General features: G+C 34.6%; 1 pseudogene; it reads left to right on the top strand.

The window, feature by feature from the left end:
* Nucleotides 1–8,052: 8,052 nt before the first annotated feature.
* On the top strand, nucleotides 8,053–16,451 carry LOC149219490 (WAT1-related protein At5g64700-like; annotated as a pseudogene).
* The last annotated feature ends 2,024 nt before the right edge of the window (nucleotides 16,452–18,475 follow it).

Consider the following 18,475-nt stretch of genomic DNA (forward strand, 5'->3'; position numbering starts at 1 on the left):
TTCATACCTAGAAAAGAAAGGTCTCAGAAAAATATCACTTCAGTTCAAAGTATTAGCTTAGTTTATTATCATTTCCATGTATAATTGTTGGAAAACAAGTCCATTTCTAGTTTTATTAGTTCTCTGGTCATTAATATCATTTCCCGATTCATTTCCTACTTCCAAGTCTTCTTTCCTAAAATTGTCTTGTATTTGGTTGATTTATAGCATACTTGAATGTGTGTGTCTACTTGAAAATTAATATTGTGGCTCGATTAGTTAATTTAACAGGAAAAATAAACCTTTGTTTGCATGATAAAAAATCCTATTTGATGAATATTGGTTTTTCCCAAGGTATCTAGAGAGAGAATTGGAAATTACCGCGATTCTCTTTGGTAATTTTTCTTTGTTAAGCATTTTCATACCTCAATTTCTAGCTTTTGAACTTATGTTTTATATAAATATTGTGCATAAATATTAGTCATTTTATTTCATTATTTTTTAATAAAATGCTTTAGTTTCTATTAATATGTACAACAAAAATTACATTCATTTTATACCAAAGGGGGTCATAAAGACATCCACAACATGCATAGAGCTGATAATGAGTCTGATCATGATATCAAGAATGAAGCCACTCAGTGCCAAGAAGTAAATATTTCTAAGGATGCAAAAGCTAACATGCCAAAGAACATAAAATGAAATCATCACATTATATGATTATAATTCATTTATGCAAATATATCTATGTACTTCCCATGCGATATCACAATTATATTTTATTATGTAGGTATAGAACAATTGGTCTTTGAACATTTTGTGAGTCTTGTTTCTCTGTTATTTTCATATGAAGGCATCATGCAAAGAACTCACCTCTATTGTTTGTACATCACGAACATCATATTTAAAAAGGATAGTAGCCCCTACCCCACACATACCTGGAGTTCCTTGAGAGGCCCCATCAAATAATTCTCATGTCTTCTCATAATCAATGCTTGGATCTTTGTGCCTTTTCTCACAGTGGCCTTAAATGTCCTTCAAATAGTTTATTTTTCATTCATGAGTAAAATGAATTTTGAAGCCAACTTCTTGAACACCTTTCATACTTCTTTTCCACCCAATTCTTGTGAAATTATGATTGAATGTTCTTTTTTTGAAATTGCGGTATTTTAAGAAGAATCGTGACTACCATAACACTGAATAGAAAAAAAAATGTGGAATATATTTAGAAGGTTGTGGCCTTGAAAAAATTACTATGCCCTAGGGTCACAATGAGTACATGTACATTGTAAGCATAATTGTTTTATTTTTGTTCTTTTTGATAATTGTATTTTTATGTGGGTAGGAATACTTGAAAATAATTTTAGTAGAAATAGTAAAGAAAGTATTCACAAAGGTGTTCACTGGCAAGTTATTCAACTCCTTTGATCGAAGCCCACATGGATTTGACAATAGTTTCTTGTTCTGGGATTCTAGAGGTCTTCCCTCTCACTTTGTGCATACAATTCCTCCTCGAAAAGAGCCTATGTCCAAATATATTTATTCTATGTAGTACAACTCAATTTCAAGATCTGGCACTTTCACCCACTGAAGCCCTATGAAGACAATCTAGGGCATCTACTTCAACGTTTTAGCTCAACACCCCCACTACTCTAACCAAATATGGTCGCTAGATGCAAGGTGATGTCCTGGTTGCTTGGATCCATAGCTTGCATGCCCATTTCAAGAATTTTGCAGATATGTCCGAAGAGCATAGGCAACAAATTGTTCAGTATCAATCAAATGGTGTAGCATTAGCCTAGTGGAAATTATACTTTGAATATATATATATATATATATATATATATATACTTCAGTAAATTTGACACATCAAAGGCAATAAATCCACTTTTCTTCTGTATTCCACCTCAGATGCATTTTGTTGAGTGCTCTGTAGGTGTTTTTACCCCCAGGAATACTTACAAAATATTTTAGGACATTGACTACACCTCTAGTAGAGTCATGCTTAGATCGTTCAAAAATTTATTGAACTCTTCACATGGTTCTGGATTTACCCTAAAATTTGGGATCTTTAAGAGGTACATATCATCAAATTTTGTTCGGCATAAGTACTCTTGTTTAGAAATGTGATGGCTTTGTTTGAGAATACCACTATTGAACAAGCATTTCTTTGTGCCCTAGCTTTCGAAATAAAAATTGATATCTAATATCATTCCCTACAATCTCATAGGTTTGAATTGCATCCCACGTCAACCCCAACCTCTCCATCCTTAGCTCTAGCACTTAGTGCATTTTCCTCCCCCTCTCATATTGGTTGTTTGTCTCCGTATTATAATACACACACCCATTCTGCTACTGACTGCAGAGATCACCAACACCAATACATTGCTAAAATCATATTTATTGATAAGTAGCCTAGTCCTACTATAGAATTTCTTGACGCTCCTCCACAAAATTCTATTCCAGAGATCATTTCACCATTCAACCCGACTTTTGTAGATCCCTCACTACTTCTCATGGTTATGGATCCATCCTAGCCCATTGACGATATCCTCTTTTTGCATAATTGCTACATCAAAGATAAATTGGCTACCCTCCTTCTTGATAATGGAAGCCAAAGGAACCTCATATTCCCATGAGCTCATCAAATTCCTGCAGATACCCACTACCCCATAACCATTCTCTTATCATCTGGATTGGATCCAGAAAGACTATCCTCATATTGGTTCATAAGTATTAGGCTATTATTTTTACATTGGTGTTTTCCATGACATCAACCATTGTGATGTATCTCTGTATTGTTTCAACTTATTATTGGACATTGCCTGACAGCATGAACTCCAAGCCTTGTATGGTGTTGGGTGCAATATTGAATTCATCTGCCCTTTTTCTGATTCCTCTTATATTTGGGAATGATATTGCCTTTCAGGCAGCTTAGACAAATGTTTGTCCTTATGCATTATCCTCCCTATTAAATCTGAAAATAGTACACAGTCCTCTCTGACGCATCCCACACTAGGGTCTTATTGTCTCACACATCCCCTCTTCCCCATCTCTCCATTTCCACCTCCATATATTCACATCCTCATCAGCTTACACAATTGGCATGTTCCCCTAATGGACTCTCTAATCGTCACCCTGCATCATTTCCTAGGTCTCCTCTCCCTTCACTTCTTTTGACCCTTATTATTCCACCTGTTCGAGCAGTGGTATCCATGTGTTCAACACATCACTAAAAAATAATAATATACCTCCCAACAAAACTCAATATTAATTATCTAGCTAGAATTATTTCATTTCTGTTGGTTTTAGTACACCTCTAAGTTCGTTCAGGAGGCTAGAAAAATATAAAGTCAGATCATACAGTAGGTGCAGACTTTGCTAAATGTTTCAAAGGGATTGCATTTTTTCAATTCAATTCAGCCAACACCTAAACAGTTGCACACATTGTTTTATTATACAACGCTCTATACCATATCTCTAGAATCAGCTTCAAGAATTATCCATCCATTGCATTATTCCACTGTCTCTTCACCACATGTCCAGGAATTCTACAGCGATGATGCCAAGCTGGCCCAGGTTTGTCACCCTTGCACTATTATTATTGACCACATTTTCTTCTACAATGGTCCTTTTGCTCAGCCCCACTTAATTTTTATGGATGCATAGGCTTGTGCACAGGTATTAGGGTACACCATAGTACCCTATTATTTTTTTCTACTTTATCCATTTTGTGAATATTGTTGTTCCAAAACTGCGATACTTTCGAGTTAAATTTGGAGGATCTGATGGGTTGCAAATTTTCATCCCAGCAGGCAAACTTCTCCATAACAACTTCTCTTCATGACACCATAATCATTGGTTCCTAGGCTTATTGGATAACTTAAATAAATAAATGCACCTCAATTGAGTTATGCACATATTTATTTTGGTTAAGTTTGGCTTAGTCCAAATGGACCTTTTTATAAATATTATATAAGGAACTTTCCTAAGGTATTAAAGTAGGCTATCTATTCCATTTCCTATTATTTTTGGCCTTGTCTCTTGTTTTGTTACATTTTCTACATGAGGTTTCATTATTCCACATAAACAAGAGATAAGTGAAACATCATCATTCAAACTTGCAGTGAGGTTTCCTTATTCCACATCAATAAGAGATTAGTGAAACATCACCACTCAAAATTGGAGTGAGTCTAATGAATATCGGAAAATATCAAAAGGGTTTTATCTATGATATTTTCCTTGTAATTTTAATTATATTTTTAATGCACATTTTTTAGTTTGAAAGTGATTGCTTGTAAAGTTCTTTGAAGGTCCTGTTGTAGATCAAGGATTTTGTATTTTCTCTTGTTTGATTGTTGGACTACCAATTCCAAGGAAAACTATAAACATGTGCCCTTTGGATAGATATTAGCAAATACTTGTCTTGGTGTTAATTGAGTGATTACTTGAATTGGTGTATCTCTCTTCAGGACAGCACAACACAACTGGACACTTTGCCATATATGTTGTTGGGAAACAAAATTAATGTGGATGGGGGAAACAATAGTGGTAATTATTGGAAATTAACATATCCTATCATTTTGATTAGGCACTACTGCAAATATTTACTGCATGCAATGCATTTGGGTTCTTGTTATAAATCTGAAGTTTACTTATGTAATATCACTGCAATTGTGGTACAAGTTTCTGAGCTGAAAGAAATAACATGGTGTAAATAAGAAGGTATCCCCTATTTTGAAACATCAACTAAATAGGATTACCTCATTGATGCAACATTTTTATCCATAGCCAACTCTACATTTAAGAATCAACCTAAACATGAACTGCAAGCTATCGTGACAATTTCCTTCTATAACTTGAATCAATGTCTTCTTTCAATTCTATATCTATAAGCTATCGTGACAATTTCCTTATATAACTTGAATTAGTGTCCTCTTTTAGTTCTATATCTGGCAGATGTTCTACTCGATGAGTTTAGCTACATGCTTGAATACAATTTTCATTAGGTTTTGTGCTTGCTTGGAATTAATTTTGTTTTGTAGCTATTTTTTAGGCCTTCCTGGGGCTCTTCCGAAATCAGAGCCTCAAATAGCTTTTGTGGATGTTAATGTCAGTGCAGGGGTATTTTCTTTTATATTGATGAACAATTTTATAGGCATCTTCTCATTCCCAGTAGGAATTTTTTGGGCATTAACAAGTTGGTAGATTGTGTCTTAGTGAATAACACCACCAAAATCATGACAAGTGATCGAAGGTATCTCGGGATTTCCTTAAGAGTTTGGTTTCTCGTTCTATCCTAGTTTTTGTTCTTGGCCATTCATTTTTACATGGTAAATGCCAACTACTAACATTAACATAAAGAACTAAAATTTATCTCTTCGTCTTCATTTTTAAAAACTAAAATTTACAGTTGTAGCGAGTCATGCCCAATTTTTAAGGCCTTCCTGCACCGTTAGAAAAACAACTTGTGTTTCTAACTCCTGACACCCTTAGATCTTGTAGCACAAGGTTCAATTTCCTAGACGACTTTCACACTATAATATTGGTTAAAGCTTTCAAATTGATGTATTGGTAACCTTTAGTTAGAGTTTCAAATGAGTTTCAACCTTGCCATAGTGTGCACTGCCATTAGAGTTCCAAATGAGTTTCAGGCTGACCTTCCCTATACAATGTCCTTCTTTTGTCAGGTTCATGGTTGACGATTTATGCAATGCTATATGTTTCATTGTTGTAAATTTGTTTCTACTCATCTCCTTTTAGTAGTACGTCTTAGTTTAAATGTCGAAATATACAATAGTTAGTGTTTTTTTTTATAGGATTTAAATTTGAAACTGAACCATGATTAAATTTCACACCAATAAACTTATTTACACTTGTGTAAGTTTTAAATATTCTTTATAATATTTTTTAACTTTATATATTCTCTATATACATCCTTCGCTTATATACATATGTACATTTGAAACCAATTTTAGATGAGTTGTCCATAGCCAAATTTCCCATGCATCTTTTAAATTATAGATTACTGGAAAATTGAGTTTATCGATTATGCCATTATGCGTCAAAAGTTTTTTTTTTTTTTAAATCAATGCCTATATATGCAATTACAAGGATTGTGATAACTTAGATAATTCTTTAAAGGGTGCTAGCTCAATGGAAGAGCACTTGCCTTATAAGCAGGAAATTGGTGGTTCAATTTCACTACATCCTAACATGAATTAATTAATGATATTTTGGTTTATTTTTAATTAAATAATTTTATATTGATTTATTTCAATGGTGAGAATTTTCTATATTCATTGTTCTATAGTCTCTAAAGAGATAAAAATGATATTGTATTTTCTTTAAATATATTTTTTTATTGTCTCTAGAGAGACAATAGCTAGGATTAAAGACAAAATTTCTCTATAAAGACAATATGTCTTTAATCCCAATTACTGCCTTTCAAATCACAAAAATGAACGAGGGGACTTTTAAGACAAGTTTTTGGTAAATTGTCTTAAATTGAGACAAAAAAGAAGTTGTGTATTGTCTTAATTATTTTTGGATGCCTCAAATACTTTTTATATTGATTTCTTTCAATGGTGAGATTTTTCTATATTCATTTTTCTATAGTCTCTAAAGAGATAAAAATGATATTGTATTGTGTTTAAATATAATTTTTTATTGTCTATAGAGAGACAATAGCTAGGATTAAAAACAAAATCTCTCTATAAAAACAATATGTCTTTAATCCCAATTATTGTCTTTCAAATGACAAAAATGAACAATGGGGCTTTTAAGACTATATTTAAGACAATTTTTTGCTAAATTGTCTTAAATTGAGACAAAGAATAAGTTGTGTATTGTCTTAAATATTGTTGGGTGCCTCAAATACTTTTTATATTGATTTCTTTCAATGGTGAGATTTTTCTATATTCATTGTTCTATAGTCTCTAAAGAGATAAAATGATATTGTATGTCTTTAAATATAGTTTTTTTATTGTCTCTAGAGAGACGATAGCTAGGATTAAAGACAAGATCCCTCTATAAAGACAATATGTCTTTAATCCCAATTATTGTCTTTCAAATGACAAAAGTGAACAAGTGGGCTTTTAAGACAATATTTAAGACAACTTTTTGGTAAATTGTCTCAAATTGAGACAAAAAAAAAATTGTGTATTGTCTAAAATATTGTTGGATCCCTCAAATGTTTTTTATATTGATTTCTTTCAATGGTGAGATTTTTCTATATTCATTGTTCTATAGTCTCTAAAGAGATAAAAATGATATTGTGTTGTCTTTAAATATAATTTTTTATTGTCAGTAAAAACAAAATCTCTCTATGAAGGCAATATGTCTTTAATCCCAATTATTGCCTTTCAAATGACCAAAATGAACAAAAAGGCTTTTAAGACAATATTTAAGACAACTTTTTGGTAAATTGTCTTAATTGAAACAAAAAAATAAAAAATTATGTATTGTCTTAAATATTGTTAGATGTCTCAAATTATTGTCTTAAAATAATGATTGTATTATAAATTGTCTTTACACAAACAATTTTTTAAGACAATGATTTGAAACACCCAACAATATTTAAAACAATACACAACTTTCTTTTGTCTCAATTTTACCACAATTTACCCAAAAATTATTTCCAATATTATATTACAAATCCCCTCCGTAATGGTATTGAACGTCATTCCACTCTGTAATCCACGGTTTCAATCGAACGCATGCAGCATTTTTTTGCCAGACAAGTGGGCGCACAATTCACAGAATATCAATATCAGTGTGTGGATAATAGTGACGCAACTAAAGAAATCGCGAGGCATGAGGAAAATCGGGAAGCTCAAGGGAAATAAATAGTTTGCATGGCCCACGGTTCATTGGCATTAGCTCTGATACTGCGCTACTTTTGTAGTGCGATATTCTTTAATGGGTCACCACGCCATTGGCTACTACGTGCTTTATATTTTTGCTTAAATTCTCTTGAGTTCTACTTTAGACTACTGTACTGGATATTTACGATTGGTTTGCGTTCCATGTATGTGTGTTTGTTAGAGGAAAGCCTGTAATTTTGTTGCAGAGATGAGCAAATACAAACCTTTCATGGTAGCTTTTGGTATACAGGTTGGATATGCTCTCTTGACTATAATTTCAAAAGTTGCCCTTAACAATGGCATGAGCCACTTTATTTTCGTGGTTTACAGGCATCTCATCACTATAGTTTTCTTAAGCCCTATCGCTTATTTTCTTGAAAGGTAATTTCAAAAACTTGCAGTGCTTGACAAATCTAGTATTTTCAAGAAACTTTAAGTTTCATCACATCATCGTCGGCATAGAATTGCAGATTGATCTTTCCCTTTTATTATCATATTGCAGGACTGGGCGGCCATCTCTAACGTTTTACGTCTTCTGTAGGATTTTCATTCTTGCTTTATGTGGGTATGTTGAAAGTTATTGTGTAATGAAATTGGTTTCTATGAACAAGTTGGGTGACTATAAATTTTGGAAATATTTTAGAATTTAATCCACTAAAATGAAACTAACCTAAAAAATTATTACAAAATATTCCACGAGTTAATTAAGTTCACCTAGATTTTAACACATTAATTACCATCGTACAATATTGCAGGATAACAATCAGCCAAAACTTGTACTTTGCGGGGATTAATTATACATCTGCGGCATTGGGGATCGCGTTCTTCAATGGGCTACCTGCGATAAACTTCATAATGGCCGTCATGTTCAGGTATGGTCAGGGTTTTTTTAATTTTTCCAGGCAGCATTTATACTTGTATATAATAACATGGCGATTTGATTTTGCATTCCTGTGGAATGAGTTCAGATTGGAGAAATTTAGCGTTAAAAGTTTGCCAGGTCAAGCCAAAGTGTTTGGTACGGCAGTTTGCATAGGCGGAGCGGTGATTGTGAGCCTGTACAAGGGTCCTGTTATACCAATACCTTGGTCTCCTCGTGGCCATCTCCAAAAATCATTTCAGCCGACAAGCTGATATCAAGGAATGGACCAAGGGTTGTCTACTTATAGTGATTGCTTATATAGTCTGGTCTGCATGGCTTGTTTGTTGGAATGATAATTTTAAACTGGCAGCGATCCAGCTTATTTAGAAAACAGCGATTGGACTTCCCTCGTCACCCTTCGCTGCATGCTTATATTATCTGCGATGCGATCGCAGATCGCAAATCGCATGATTTAAAGGTTATAGAGGCGGTGGCTCATCCTCTCTCTTCTTGCGATGTGATGGTGTGATAAGCCATGCATTAAATTCAAATAGGATATTTTGAGCCATGTAATTAATGATATTTACTAGGGGTAAATGTAGGTGAAATCTTAAATTTTATTATTTTTTATTTTCATGGAAGTAAGGGAAAAGCAACACTTATTGTAAAAGATATTTTTGTGTTGTTCAATATAAAAAAAAGAATGCAAGAGTAGAGATGTAGTGGAGAGTATTAGCAAGAAGAGCTCTTTCTTCTCTGCAACTCACAGCAGTGCTGAAGATATAATTTTCTGAGATAGTGGAATTAGATTCAGGAACTGAAGTTCCTGTTGTAAATCCCTCTGAGTTGAGGAAGACAATTCTGTAATAGTTTTTATTATTATTTTATATGATTAAAGATCGTGTAGAAAACCAGAGCGTTGTTCTCTGTGTTATTTTTTTTGTGTTTGAAATGAACAGAAATTTCCATCATGGTATCAGAGCTGGTCTAGGCACTCAGAGAGTTAAAAAAAAAAGAACAGAGTTTTGTTTTTTTTTTTCACTGTAGGAGCTGTAAGAAGCTTATTGAGCATTTTTTCCCAACAGAGAAAGTTTTTTGCTTGTTTTTTTTACAGTCAATATCTCTTCTTTATTTTTCACAAGTTAAGATGGCAGATGCTGGAACTGGTTTGACAAATCCCCAACTTCCACAGTTTAATGGGAAAAACTACAGTTATTGGTCCATAACAATGAAAGCATTGTTTGCTTCTCAAGGACTATGGGAGCTGGTTGAAACTGGCTATGCTGAACCGGCAGATGCAACAGCGTTGGCTGATTTGACAGCAACAGAAAGAGACCAGTTGAAGAGTGACAAGAAGAAGGATGCCAAAGCCCTCTTTTTCCTCTTCCAATCAGTGCATGAAAGTGTTTTTCCACGGATTGCAGTAGCAACAAAATCTAAGGAGGCCTGGGATATTCTCAAAACTGCCTATCAAGGCATGGAGAAGGTGAAGTCTGCAAAGTTGCAGATGTTGAGGAAAGACTTTGAAAATCTCAGCATGAAGGAATCTGATACAATAGATTCATTCTTCACTCAGGTTATTGGCTTGATAACCCAGATAAGATCTCATGGCGAGATTCTTGAAGATAGAAGGATTGTAGAGAAAATCTTGAGATGTTTATCCTCAAGGTTTGAATATATTGTGGTAGCAATAGAAGAAACAAAAGATCTCTCACAGTTCACGGTAGATGAGCTGAGTGCTTCACTTTTGTCTCATGAACATAGACTAAGTAGAGGAACGGATTCCTCATTTGAGCAAGCATTCAAGACTCAGATGTCTTTTGGCCAAAGAAGAGGTCGAGGCAGAGCAAATAACAGAGGTCGTGGAAGAAGCCAAAATAGAGGCAGAAATTATCCTGCAAGCACAAGCAGAAGGAGCTGCAATCAGATCCAAGATGAAGGTTCAAGCAAACAGCAAGCTCATGGACAAAGGTATGATAAATCCCAAGTCCAATGTCATTATTGTAAGAAATATGGGCACTATGCCAATGAATGTAGGAAAAAGTAAAGTGACATGAATAATAGGCAGAATGCAAATTTTGCAAATGAAGAAGAAAAGAACCCAAAGAACGTGCTGTTAACATGTAACTTAGCACAAGACAAACAAGAAGATTTTTGGTTCTTAGACTCAGGTTGTAGTAATCACATGACTGGAAATATTGCAATGTTTTCCAATCTGGATGAAAATGTGAAATCTGAGGTAACAACAGGGACTGATGATACGATATCTGTCAAGGGTAAGGGTAGAGTCAGTATCCGAGCAAAAAATGGAGAACAAATGATTGTTCCAGAGGTATACTATGTACCTGGTCTAGAATGTAATCTTTTGAGCATTGGACAGCTCATTAACAAAGGTTACAATGTGTTCTTCAAAGATGATTTGTGTACTATCAGAGACATACCTCCAAGTAAGAAGATCATTGCACAGGTGCAGATGACCAGCAATAGAATGTTTCCTCTCAAACTCAGGGCAGATTTGAAGGAAAGCAGAACTATTGCAGCTGTAACACAAGAAGTCTTTCAGGAACAACTGAAAGATGTGAATTGGTTGTGGCATTTGAGATTTGGACATCTCAATTTCGAAGGCCTGAATCTGTTGCACAGAAAGGGAATGGTAAAGGGATTACCATTGATCGAGAAACCAGACAGCCTTTGTGAAGGCTGCATCTTGGGCAAGCAACACAAATAAAGCTTTCCAGCAGGAAAGAGTATAAGGGTAAAAGCACCATTAGAAATTGTTCACTCTGATGTGTGTGGACCGATGCAAACACCATCATTTGCCGGAAATAAATATGTTTTAACCTTCATTGATGATTACACCAGAAAGACATGGGTGTATATGCTGAAACAGAAGAGTGAAGTGTTTGAGAAATTCCGCCACTTCAAAACTCTTGTTGAGAAGCAGTGTGGACATTATATCAAAGTGCTCAGAACAGATAGAGGAGGAGCGTACATCTCCCAAGACTTTCTACGTTTTTGCAGAGAGAATGGCATACGAAAGCAGTTCACTGCATGGTATACCCCTCAGCAAAACGGAGTTGCTGAAAGAAAGAATAGGACCATTCTTGACATGGTCAGAAGTATGCTGAAGGCAAAACACTTGCCGCATGAGTATTGGGCAGAAGCTGTTACTTGCGCAGTTTACATCTTGAATAGATGCCCAACTAAAGCTATCATGAACAGAATACCAGAAGAGGCATGGAGTGGTCAAAAGCCAACTGTTACTCACGTGAGAGTATTCGGTTGTGTGGCATATGCACATGTACCGGATCAGCTAAGGACGAAGCTTGAGTGTCTTTATTGGCTATTGTGATGAGTCAAAAGCATACAAACTCTATAATCCATCCACCAAGAAATTGATAGTAAGAAGAGATGTGCATTTCATTGAAGATGAAGCCTGGGATGGAAGCTTAGAGAAGACAGTGAATGTGAAGACAATTGTGTCTCACGAAGAAGAAGAGGAAGGGACAGAAGCGAATAATCCTTCCTTGGTGGCTCCTCCTCCACCACAGCAAGTACAACAAACCACACCACAATCTGGAATTCGAACAGCCTTAAGAAGTCAAGGAAGTGCTTCTCCAAGCACACCACAGGAATCAGAAATACCCTCAAGCTCGGATGGAACTCCTAGCACACCAAGAAGACCAAGATTCGGAAATCTGAATGAGATTTATGAACAAGGAGAGGTAAGTAACAATACCGGTCTGAATTCATTATTCGCTTTATATTGTCATGTTGATGACCCAGTTCATTTTGAAGATGCTGTAAATGAAGATAAATGGATTGAAGCAATGAATGAAGAAATTGGTGCAATTGAGAAGAGTAAAACATGGGAGTTAGTGGACCTCCCTGAAGGCAAAGATGCCATTGGAGTTAAGTGGGTCTATAAGACCAAAATAAATGCTGAAGGCAAGATTGACAGGCGCAAAGCAAGACTTGTTGTGAAAGGCTACAAGCAGCAACAAGGCAAAGACTATGATGAAAACTTTGCACCAGTAGCAAGGATGGAAACAGTCAGAACAATGTTGTCTATTGCGGCACAACACAAATGGAAGATTTACCAGATGGATCTTAAATCTGCATTCCTAAATGGAGTATTGAAAGAAGAGGTTTATGTTGAACAACCTCCAGGCTATGAAGTTGAAGGCCAAGAGCATAAAGTCTGCAAACTGGAGAAGGATCTTTATGGGCTGAAGCAAGCTCCAAGAGCATGGTACAGCAAAATAGATGCTTATCTGATTGAGAATGGGTTTGACAAGTGTGATGGTGAACCCACACTCTACATAAAGGAGAATGACGGTAAGATTCTTATCGTTGTTCTATATGTAGATGATTTGACTTTTACAAGCAATGATGCTTCTCTCATTGGTGATTTTAAAGCAGTCATGAAAAGTGAATTTGAAATGACTGACTTGAGCTTCTTAAGATATTTTCTTGGAATTGAAGTAGACCAAAGTGAAAATGGTGTTTTCATTTCTCAAGCTAAATATGTAGAAGCAGTGTTAAAGAGATTTAACATGCAGAATAGCAAGACAGCTGCGACTCCAACTGTAGTGGGGTTAAAATTGATTAAAGAAGACAGCAGCAAATATTTTGATCCAAAATTGTACAAGAGCATAGTTGGCAGCCTTATGTACTTGACTGCAACTAGGCCGGACATTATGCACGCTGTGAGTTTAATCTCCAGATTTATGGAAAGACCGAAAGAGACTCATTGGCAGGCAGCCAAGAGGATTCTAAGGTATGTGAATGGAACGAACGGGTTTGACATTTTATACTCCTCTTCTGAAAGTTTCATGTTGACAGGTTACACTGACAGTGATTGGGCTGGAAGTGTTGATGATAGGAAAAGCACATCGGGATATGTGTTTCATATGGGATCGGGAGCCATCTCATGGGCTTCCAAGAAGCAACCAGTCGTAGCTTTGTCAACAGCAGAGGCAGAGTATGTGGCAGCAACAACAGCAGCATGCCAAGCAGTGTGGTTGAGAAGAGTTCTCAGAGATTTGTGTCATGAACAAGGAAAGGGCACAACCATTTACTGTGACAATAGCTCAGCAATAACATTGTCTAAAAATTCTGCTTTTCATAAAAGGACAAAGCACATAGACACCAAATTTCACTTCATACGTGAATTGGTTAACAATGGTGAGATTGTTTTGCAGCACTGCAGAACAGAGGAACAGTTAGCTGACATCCTGACAAAACCATTGGCAAAGAAAAGCTTTGATCATTTCACGAAATGCCTGGGTATGCAGAATAAACCCAGCAGTTAAAATTAAGGGGGAGTGTTGGAATGATAATTTTAAACTGCCGGGAGCTGACAGTTGAGCAGCGACCCAGCTTATTTAGAAAACAACGATTGGACTTTCCCTGCGATGCGATCTGATCGCATATCACACTTTCCCTCATGACCCTTCGCTGCATGCTTATATTATCTGCGATGCGATATTTGCGATGCGATCGCAGATCGCAAATTGCATGATTTAAAGGTTATAGAGGCGGTGGCTCATCCTCTCTCTTCTTGTGATGCGATGGTGTGATAAGCCATGCATTAAATTCAAATAGGATATTTTGAGCCGTGTAATTAATGATATTTACTAGGGTTGGTAAATGTAGGTGAAATCTTAAATTTTATTATTTTTATTTTCACGGAAGTAAGGGAAAAGCAACACGTATTGTAAAAGATATTTTTGTGTTGTTCAATATAAAAAAAAAGAACGCAAGAGCAGAGATGTAGTGGAGAGTATTAGCAAAAAGAGCTCTTTCTTCTCTACAACGCACAACAGTGCTGAAGATATAATTTTCTGAGATAGTGGAATTAGATTCAGGAACTGAAGTTCCTGTTGTAAATCCCTCTGAGTTGAGGAAGACAATTCTGTAACAGTTTTTATTATTATTTTATATGATTAAGATCCTGTAGAAAACCAGAGCGTTGTTCTCTGTGTTATTTTTTTTGTGTTTGAAATGAACAGAAATTTCCATCATTGTTCAGCAGGTTTCCAAACTCTAACGTCTGATTCAATTAGGGCACAACTATTTTTTGAAGTTATATTGGAAGATTCGATTAGGTTACCATGTTTATTTTTGCAGTTATCTTCGAAGATGTTGGATATACTGTGGACGTATAAAAAGTGATTGACTTATTTCTATTGTAGATTGAGGAATATTTTGCATTTGATAATCATGAGTCAAGCTAATTTTGGGATATCTAAATCCCAGAATTTAGTATAGTTATTTGAAGTATTCCAATTATTATAATTATAATAATTGATTTTTAAATTAATTTTTAATTTAATTAAAATTAGTGATATAATGCTTAATGCTTTTATTTTTATTTATCACGTAAAAAAATTATTTTGACTATTAAAATTGAAATTTAAAGTCATAACCTTATTGAAACAACATATATTATTATTAGTATTAACCATTATACATCATCAAAATATACTTAAAATCTTCCAAAATAATTTCAAAACTCCATCCAAAAAAATACAAATTCTTACACTACTCCATCATCAAAAGTTAAAATCTTTAATTGGCAGTTTTGACATTCTTTTATAGCAAATACATCTATGTATAATATATTTATTTGTCATAGTGTTTAAATACTTTTTAATATATAAAAATAAATAAATAAATTATTAAAATATTTCTTCAAATAAAGTGAGAATTTAATATCACTCGGATGTCAATTTCAATGGACAATAAAAGCTTAACTTAAAATATGAAATATTAGAAGTATCACTAATTATTAATTGTTCCCATTTTACTAAAATCTTGGCATATATTCTCGATAACTTTTCACTGAATTTCAAATATTTAATAATTGATCGGATAAAGATTTCTTATTCCAATTTTAATTTTTTTTATTCAGAAGACTGTCGTTTTCTATGTGGTTTGCAGGATATCATTGTAAAGCTATACCCAGCTCCACTGTCAATGACAACCCTAACGTGCTTTTTAGGCACGCTGCAATCAGCTGTGGTAGCTTTCGCTTTTGAAGGAAATGCTGCATGGTGGACCCTCGACTGGGGCAACCAACTGTTGAGCATCGTCTATGGAGTATGCCTATACATTTTATTCGTATTCATTAATTATTATTCAAAATGAATTTAATTTCCATTTTGGCTGGCCATCTTAAATTTTGAAAAATAAACTAAATCAATGGTTTGACTTCTATATCTTTCATGTTTATGAAATTTTCAAGCTAAACAATCCATCATGTTTATGAAATTTTCAAGCTAAACAATCAGGTCTAATATTTTTATAACATGCAGGGAGTTATGATTTCAGGCGCTGTGTTCTACATGCTGATATGGTGCAGGAGCAAAAAAGGGCCAGTGTTTCTAGACATGTTCACTCCTGTGTCGCTAATAACGGTCTCCATCTTGTCAAATTTCATTTTCTTCGAACACCTTCATTTGGGAATGTGAGCGTTTGCACCAATATCTTATTTAACAAATTTGCAAAATTTATAAAGCATTAACCATATGTATTAAACTAGTAACGATTCCTGCAGTGCCGTCGGAGGAACTTTGCTTGTGACAGGTCTTTATACAATTCTTTGGGCCATGAGAAAGGACGCGTAGGCAGATATGAGTAAGACAATGCAACTTAAAAGCTCCAATAAAATCAGTGCAGGAATTGAAGATGGAGACCGGAGGCATTGACAGTCTGACATAATACAAGCCAAACCATAATATCGTGGAAAATAGGTAATATAATGGCTGAGATTGCCATGGTAACATAATGGCTGAGATTACCATGGCAGCTTACTGTTACTATTTAGTGGAAATTGAGACTTAGCGGAGGCTCATCACTATTTCTCGGTTTCTGAAACCTTAAGGAAAGTGACATAAATAACAGTGTTTGTAAATCTTCTGTTGTCAAATAGTATTACAGTTCAAGTAAATCTCATGAAAGCATTTGCAGAATACAAAATTCTTGCTGGGGAGTCCATTGGTGTGGTGGCCTTAGGTATGCTTTAATGGTAGTGGTGCATATATGAGAATACAATCTGCCTGGTGTCATATGTGTTTGAAGGCAGCTTGTGATATTGAATTTCGCTGATATTGTGTATGGTTCATTTTCCTGATCAGTTTTTTTTTAAAGATGTAGTTTTATTAGCGTAGATTTTCACAGTTAGTGATGATATTGTTAATAATATTTGGGAGTGAAGTCTATGAATTAATTTAAAATTCTAGTGAACATTCTACTCCGAATGAACATTCCACCCATACTGAACAAAGAATGTTTTGCTTCCTTCTTTTTAAAAAAGTAGTTTAGTGAGATGTATCTTTATGATATTGCAATGTTTGATTATTTAAATTTTGTATTTGAATGCAAATTTAATATTTCTGAAAATTTTAGACATTTTAAATGTAAATCTTCATTCTAGAAAATTAACTTAATAATTTATTTTTTTAAATCGCTTAATTACCTCATTAAAATTAAAAAATTAATGTTTAAAAAATATAGATTTAATGATCAAATAATGTCTAAACTAAAATAAAATAATATAAATATTTTATTTAACTAATTTTACTTATTAGTATTTTATCTTTCTTATAGTTTCATTTCTTTAAAGGTACTTGTTTCATATTTTAGCAAAACATTTAGGAGTGGTGTTAATGATGAAAGATTGGTCAGAGTACGACACGGAGAAAACCTCCAACTATGGCTGCTCACAACACTACATCGTTTACATAACATTGAAACAACAAAGCAGCTTCAACTGCATTACAACTGTGGCTGTGCATACCTCTTTAATCCATGATTATCTCAATTTATACAAAATTTGTGTCGGTAATTGTCTCTTCAGGCTGGAAGAGTTATGGCGGTGTTTCCCTTTCGAAAGATGAGTCGAAAAGTTATGAGTGTTTCCCTTTCCCTTTAGAAAAGTTATGAGTCGAGAAATGATTTGAAAAATTATGAGTGGGAAAACGATTTCAAGATACATGCCACATGAATGTTGAACTAGAGAAAAACTCTTCGTTGATGTTAAACATAGTTACATGTAAAATCTACATTATTTTAGAGTGCAATTTTTTAATGTAAATATGAAGGTTTATGTGAGAATCCAAAAGCGGAAAAGTAGAGAAAACGACATTAGGAATTATGTGGATTTTAAGATATTTCGTGCAAAATTTTAAAAATCTAAAGAACTTATGCTACTATGAGAATAATTTCAGTGGTGCAGCACATTTTGATGAAGTGTCAATCAAGTCCTCTTTATTAGAATTTGGGATGCAGAGAGAGCAAGATTTCTAATTTTAAGATTTCAAACTCTGTGATTAGTGTAATGCGTCCAATCATGCTGTCATAAAAGGTTATCCCTCCAAATATTTTATTTTATACTGGGTACTCGTACTGGGTACTCGTACAACCTACTGGGTACTCGTACAACCTTACTGTAGCATTAAAAAAGGATGGAGTCACTAGCATCACATTAAAGTTGAGAAATACAATGACAATGAGGAACCAAGTTGGAAGGCACCAATGGAGAAATGGATGGCACCAAGACCTTGAAAGCTAGGCGTTCCAAATCCCCATGCAATCTGAGCGAGTGTTGAGGCGTCCATCTCTGATAGTTACCAGGTTTCGCTTTTAAATAATGAGAAGTGTGACTTAATATTTAATATACATTTGGAATCCAAGAAAATGAATTTTGCATGAATCATAAAACAGCATGTCCATTGATAGGTATCGATGACAGAATAAAAATATA

Source organism: Pinus tabuliformis, chromosome Q (assembly GCF_031772625.1).
Source record: "Pinus tabuliformis cultivar Carrire ecotype Pingquan chromosome Q, CPIR1, whole genome shotgun sequence".
Taxonomy (NCBI): Eukaryota; Viridiplantae; Streptophyta; class Pinopsida; order Pinales; family Pinaceae; genus Pinus; species Pinus tabuliformis.